Source organism: Orbicella faveolata, unplaced genomic scaffold (genome assembly GCF_042242905.1).
Source record: "Orbicella faveolata isolate gen_17 unplaced genomic scaffold, um_ofav_v1 contig_3, whole genome shotgun sequence".
In the NCBI taxonomy this organism is placed as follows: domain Eukaryota; kingdom Metazoa; phylum Cnidaria; class Anthozoa; order Scleractinia; family Merulinidae; genus Orbicella; species Orbicella faveolata.
In genome coordinates, this window is record NW_028301558.1 from 7,983,930 (window position 1) to 7,991,547 (window position 7,618).

General features: G+C 38.2%; 1 protein-coding gene across 1 annotated transcript in view; it reads right to left on the minus strand.

The window, feature by feature from the left end:
* The window catches only part of LOC110061126 (uncharacterized), a 60,812-nt gene extending 53,597 nt beyond the window's left edge, over positions 1 to 7,215 (minus strand). The window contains exon 1 of the mRNA XM_089297772.1: positions 7,170 to 7,215. The gene's annotated coding sequence lies outside the window, so the exon portion shown is untranslated. The remainder of the gene's footprint in view (positions 1 to 7,169) is intronic.
* Between the last annotated feature and the right edge of the window lie 403 nt (positions 7,216 to 7,618).

Here is a 7,618-nt window from a genome sequence, read left to right on the forward strand (position 1 = left end):
GGTACTCCGCTACTGATGTTGGCGGCAGAAGAAAGGTGATTTTCAATGGACACTCTCTGAGTCCTGTTAGTGAGATAGCTCTCAAACCACGAGAGAGGCTGGTCTTGAATTCCATATGTGTACAACTTGTTTAAAAGACCGTCATGAGGAACAGTATCGAAAGCCTTTTTCAGGTCAATAAACACCGCACCCGTCAATAGCCCTTTGTCCATATGACCACGAATTTTATCTGTAGGGAAGGTAACGGCCAACTGAGTTGATCTTTGTAAACAGCTCCTCGGTTGTAGAATTAAAAACTGGTCTTGCATACCGGCATGATTCAAATAACTTGTTCACAACAGATGTAAAGTAAGTGTTAAACAATTCTGAAATGCTTTGTTTATCAGTAACAATCTTGTCATCTGCCTCGATACAGGTCGGAATAGATTTCTGTTTCGCGTCCGGCATTATTTTCTTCACAGACCTCCAGAAAGATTCAGAATCGCCGCTGTTCTCTTCAAGTAGTGATCTACTATAGCTTTCCTTAGCACGTTTAATCCTTGCACTGACTTTCTTTCGGAGTAATCGATATGCGGCCAAATTTTAATGTCTAATTTTGATCTACGATATTTCTTGAGACTGGCATCCCGAGCTCTCATCATCTGTTTGATTTCCAGCGTAAGCCATGGACAATTACGTCCTCTAACTTTTTTGTCGATTAGTGGAGCATGTTTGTCACATTCAGCCGTAAAGTTGCATTTCCACAAAGACCAGGCTTCTTCGACGTTAGTCGAACTCAACACATCATCCCAGGGGATTTTCTTCAAATCACTGCAGAAATTAGTTGGATCATATTTAGCATAATTCCTGCACTTTATCACACGAGGTTGTTCTTTGAAGTTATTTATCTTTCGAACTGAAATTAGCATATCATGATCACTCAGACAGGATTCAGCAACTACGGCTCGAGAAATGTTTCGTGGATTTGTGGTGGCAAACAGGTCAATAAGTGTAGCGGTGGTTGACGTAGACCGTGTTGGTTCATTAATCAACTGTGTTAAACCAAAGGTTTTAAAAATCTCTTTCAACTTTTTGGTTTCAGAGCTTGGTTTCTTAGGCAAATAATCACAGTTGAAGTCCCCGTTTACAACAATTTCTTTTCCCTCAGCCGCGGCAGAGTCCAGGCTGTTGTAAACGCGAGCCAAATAATCTACGTCAGGCTGGCTGTCTGACTCTGAAGGTGGCCGATAAAATGTTCCAAACAGTATGCTTTTAGATTTAGGCAGAAAAATCTCAATCCAAACAGATTCATCAATTTCGAGGTCAGATCGGCGCACAGCATTAATTGACTCACTGACGAACACTGCTACACCGCCTCCTTTCCTCACCAATCTATCTCTTCTAAAAAGTGTAAAGCCAGGCAATGACACTTCTGCATCCGAAATGTTACTGTTGAGCCATGTCTCAGTTAAAGCTATGATGTGAATTCGTGGACTTTGCGTTATGAAAACACGAAGTTCATTTAACTTCTTCCTCAAGCTTCTGATGTTTTGATAGATGAACTTAAGACCACGCAACTTTAGAGTAGCATCAGATGTTGCTGGTACAACAAAGCTATCGTTTAGACTGTCATCGAACTGTTGCTCAGCAGAAGATGGAACTGAGCAAAAATGACAAGTCGAGCCAGATTCAAAGTTCGCATCCAGGCATTTTAAATGGAAGCGCGATTTGCATAAAACGCAAAATCCAAAAGCCTGATTTCTTCTGACCGTCTTGAGACACCGAGGACAGGTTATTTTAGTGGAAGGTTCAGGATTCACGGAGATATCATTGCACTGAAGCAGTAAACTTGCAAGAAGAACAGATCTTGTAAGCCTGACAAGCTGAACCTTGGCGACAGGAGTGAGGGAAAATCCAAAATGGCGCCCACTAGAAGTTTTCTTTCTCACGGGCTGCTTAAAACCGACGAAAGAAGAGAGCTCCTGTCCAACAGCCAACCCAGAGCTATTGACTTCTTGGTTAACCAACGGTGTAAGACATTTAGAATTAGAAAGATCCCTTGTAAACACGAAGACGAGTAGAAGAAGAACGCCGCTTCGCATCACACGACATACCGCCATGGTTTTTTTAGAACTCTTTTCATCTTGATAAAAATAATAAAATTAGGCAGACTCATTGGCACAGTGAGTGCGTGTTAATACGTAACGTTGACCTGACAATGTGTCATAAAATTATTAATATTCTTTGTTGTTGTTGTTTTATTATTTTTTTTTTTTTTTTGAAATTCTTAACAATTTGCCTCGAAGGAAACCTCCCCTCTTTCTTTGATATAAATCAATAATAAGTTAAACTGGCTATGGCTGGGCAAAATTGGATACTGTTAATCGCTGGTGTTAGTTAATTAACGTGAGGGGTTTCTTGCTCAATACTATTCAAAGGCAACTAACATAGTATTATTTTTAAATTTAGGCTTCAAGCAATTAACGTAGAGAAGAAATTAATCGCTTGTGCTAATTGAATGTCGTCAGCTGTGCATATGTTTTCCGTTTGTGCTTGTTAGAAGTTTGAAATAAAAAAGACCATTCGCAAAAGTGACACCTAATAAATTGAAAGGTATCTTTCTACTAAATGTATGTAGAACTGAGAGACTTCTTTGTTTCTTTTTTTTTTTTAAGAATTCGATCAAGGTAACTATGTAAACACGAATTCTGTAGGAAAGCGCATTCGGCTAATCCATGCATTCTATGACAAAAGCAGTCATGATTTAAAGCAAACATTTTTTCGGCAACCATCTTTCAATATCTCTTGTCTAGAATCGTGTCTAGCTCACATCTGAGAATATAAAGCCACATTAGCCAGTAGTCGAGGACTTTTGCATCTATCTTACTGATATCAATGAATTATCATTCGTATATTTAAAGCCTCTAAATTAATATAACAAATTGGCGAAGTTTTACAAACGAGTTAAAAATTGTAAATTGCCATAGCACGGGTCTAATAAATATTTATAAACGTAACCGGACGAAATGTGATCTCAGCCGTAGCTTCACTAAAACTAACTTTTAGCTGCAATCTCTCCGTCGACAAAATCCTGTTTCACTATTTTCACTGTATATTTAACACTGAAAGCGATACAATTAATTGTTTTTAGATTAATGAAGCCTTAAGTGTCCTGGCATTTCAAGAGTAATTGCTTTCTTTTACTTTTAATTAAATAATTTGAATTAAGAACTCTTCTTTTCTTCTGCTTGTCAACACAGACGATTTTGACTTGGTTGTCGAAAAAAATCGCCTTCAGGTCGTTCCAAAGTTTGCTCAATATTGTCACTGGTAATAGCACCTTTTTATTATTTGAAAAATTCTGGTCAAATGGAGATATGTATAAAGCCATCCAAACTATAGAGAAAGGATTTCACAAAAGACTTATTTCTTTTTAAATTTTAGAATGGCATCGAAAATTTTTTTTATAGATTTTAGAGTTTCCACAAAATTTAAGAGTCCCTGTCCATAAAAATGGAAAATAACTCGGCAAGGGTCGAAAATTCGATTTCGCTCATATTTTCATGGTAGATAGGCTAGGGCATGACAAAAACTACTGGATAGTTTTTTTGGCAAAATATCCTTTTATTTCAAAGAAATATGCAAATTACCAAATTCCGTTAGGATCGTCATTTGATGCACCATTTTATTAAGCAAGTTTGAGAGCCTCGCATGCAAAACCACATCATTCTTCCGTCTTTAAAACACTCCAGTATTTTTGTGCAATGTTTAAATGTGTACTGGGTTGATTCTAGGGAAAGTTGCGTTGTCGTTTTGGGTGCAAAATAATTAAATTTCGAAGACATATATTTCATTCACTTAAAAGTACTTCGTGAATATAATTAATTTTCACCGTGTGCGAAACCTTCAAATGGATCAAGCTTCTGGTGGTTGAATCGCAGAAGGATGGTCTACAGATTCCTGTAAAAATTTCTTTGGGCAAATGATTGTGAGCGACGCGAGAGCTTTTCAAAGTACGTCAAAAATGCAAACATTTGACCATCCGTCGTCAAATTTCAATTTACGGGTTAGACATATACTTTAGCATGCGCCACATGACTTGACCTATGTTAAGTTGAAATAGACTCAGAACTGATAATTTTGAAATGTTCTAACCTCATTTGCTGTAAAAGGGAAGGTGTTTCTCTCACCATTCGTCGCACATAAAGCAAAAGTTTGCTTTTGTTTACACAACGTCCGATGTACATCGCCAACTGTCAACTTATTTAACGGTCGAATACCATGAATCTGTGACCCTCTTTCGACACATATGATCACCACTGCATCTAAGTCAAAAACGGTTAAGTCATTTGTAGATAGTTGCTTGCTTTGCACTACACCAAACTATTACGTTTGATCATCATGGTTTGATGGCTTGAATCCTTACTTGCAGCGGTTCCTTGTTCGTCACGCAATGCTGTCATCCCATTTTAGGGGGTAGGGGTAGGACAATTTCTATCCTAATGCGTAAGGCTCCGTAAGGCTTGGAATCACTGGGAGCACACAATCGTGTTGAGTAGGAAGAGATTGAATTAAGAAATGAAAAGAATGAATAGTTTACCATTGCCCCTGTTGTTATCTTTTACTCGACCACCGCTACCTACATGCCCTGCGTAATACTGTAACGCTAAACTCATACCTAGGTCTTTTCGCGCTACGCAATTATTTTTGGTTTATACATGTAATACAGTGGGCTACCCCTGGGGAAATGGGTGGTGACCGCTTCATGGGGCTAGCCGCTCAAATAGAGATTGGTGTACCTTGAATATTTAATTTTTCACCATGTTTCTGCGCTTATGAACATCACTGCATCTAAGTCTAAAACGGCTGAGTCATTTGTAGATAGTTGCTTGCTTTACGCTTCGCCAAAATATTGCGTTTGATCGATTGCTGACCATTGTTGATAAGCGTGTCGGCGCAGCACAATCTTACAGCCGTTATTTGTTCGTCACGCAATGCTGTCACGGCATACGCTGCACATTATAATCTATTTTGTATAGAGTACTCTCAGGATAACTGAAACAATTTAATCATTTTTCATCTGTTTGTTCATATATATAATAATATGTGTATATTTATGTAATCGTGTTCTATAGTGTACGTGGCGTCGGTCCAAATCACGTTTGTTGTACGTTCTGACGTTTCAGACAACAACTGATAAAGCTAGTGCCTGTACTCACTAGAATTTTAAGAAAATCGCCACAAACAAATTATAGATCAATGAAGCAAGAACTACCTGAAATAAAAATAGGAAATCACAACGGGTCTAATTCGTGAGAAAAAAAGATTAAATTTAATTGGTAATTACGTGAGTAAATAGCCCTGGCCATGCCATTTTATTTGGCGTATTTTGTTTGCTTGCTGGCGAGGCATTGGTATCTAACAGAAAATAGTGGACTGTTGTTAATACAGTCCAAAATTATCCTCAGTAAAATATTGTAAATAAAACACCTATTGACCAGTTACCTCCGCGGCCACCATTTGGTCATTCCGATAAGGGTTTCATTATTGTCTTTACCCCTATTAAGCGGCCACCCAAACTTTAAGAACTTTGTTTTGGAAAGGGCGATGGCAGATAAGAGTCTGAAACTGAAGTGCATGACGAGTGATAATTCAAACACACGTCTATCATGATTATCTTGAATTGACTCCATGTTCGCCAAGAAATTTATAGCCCGAGAGTGAAAAATTAAATATTCAAGGTACACCAATCTCTATTTGAGCGGCTAGCCCCATTAAGCGGTCACCACCCATTTCCCCGGGGGTAGCCCACTGTATTACATGTATAAACCAAAAATAATTGCATCGCGCGAAAAGACCTAGGTATGAGTTTAGCGTTACAGTATTACGCAGGGCATGTAGGTAGCGGTGGTCGAGTAAAAGATAACAACAGGGCAATGGTAAACTATTCATTCTTTTCATTTCTTAATTCAATCTCTTCCTACTCAACACGATTGTGTGCTCCCAGTGATTCCAAGCCTTACGGAGCCTTACGTATTAGGATAGAAATTGTCCTACCCCTACCCCCTAAAATGGGATGACAGCATTGCGTGACGAACAAGGAACCGCTGCAAGCAAGGATTCAAGCCATCAAACCATGATGATCAAACGTAATAGTTTGGTGTAGTGCAAAGCAAGCAACTATCTACAAATGACTTAGCCGTTTTTGACTTAGATGCAGTGGTGATCATATGTGTCGAAAGAGGGTCACAGATTCATGGTATTCGACCGTTAAATAAGTTGACAGTTGGCGATGTACATCGGACGTTATGTAAACAAAAGCAAACTTCTGCTTTATGTGCGACGAATGGTGAGAGAAACACGTCAAATCGGCTTTGGACCTGCCTTTTACAGCAAATGAGGTTAGAACATTTCGAAATTATCAGCTCTGAGTCTTTTTCAACTTAACATAGGTCAAGTCATGTGGCGCACGCTAAAATATGTCTAACCCGTAAATTGAAATTTGACGACGGATGGTCAAATGTTTGCATTTTTGACGTACTTTGAAAAGCTCTCGCGTCGCTCACAATCATTTGCCCAAAGAAATTTTTACAGGAATCTGTAGACCATCCTTCTGCGATTCAACCACCAGAAGCTTGATCCATTTGAAGGTTTCGCACACGGTGAAAATTAATTATATTCACGAAGTACTTTTAAGTGAATGAAATACATGTCTTCGAAATTTAATTATTTTGCACCCAAAACGACAACGCAACTTTCCCCAGAATCAACCCAGTACACATTTAAACATTGCACAAAAATATTGGAGTGTTTTAAAGACGGAAGAATGATGTGGTTTTGCATGCGAGGCTCTCAAACTTGCTTAATAAAATGGTACGTCAAATGACGATTTTAACGGAAGTTGGTAATTTGCATATTTCTTTGAAAGAAAAGGATTTTTTGCCAAAAAAAACTATCCAGTAGTTTTTGTCATGCCCTAGCCTATCTACCATGAAAATATGAGCGAAATCGAATTTTCGACCCTTGCCGCGAAATTAAGAATTTTTCTGATTTTTACAGGCAGGCACTCTTAAATGCCTTATTTGCAAAGAGGCTTGAGGTACCGTTTTTTTGTTGTTGTTGGAATATTGAAAAACTATATATTGAGATATTAGTCGCAGGAGCAAAAGAATAAGAGAAACGTATCGTACCTCTAAGCTCGAAGGATTGCTTTTCTGTTCCAAGCACTTCTTGAACAACTCACTGTAAGGCAATGATAAGTAAGTTACGTGTGCAGTAGAGTTTTTAGCCTTTGTGTTGACTTTGGTTCGTGTTCGGACAAGTTTACTGCTGACGATGAGTGACCTGTTTCAATAGTATATTACATCACCGATAATATTCACGACAGTTCTTTTGTTTTTATCCAATAAGAAAAATACGACTTTAACTTCCTGTTACGACGCATTAAACAAATATCACGTTTTTTCTCGAATGGACCTGACAGTGTTTTCTAAAACAGTGAGAGTGATATGATAACTTTTTACTCTTGGGGATTCGTCGATCAAGAATCTTGTCCTTTAAGACTTAAAAAAGACTTAAAAAGTGTCCAGGCACTTCAAGAGTAATTGCTTTCTTTTTCTTTTAATTAAATAATTTGAAT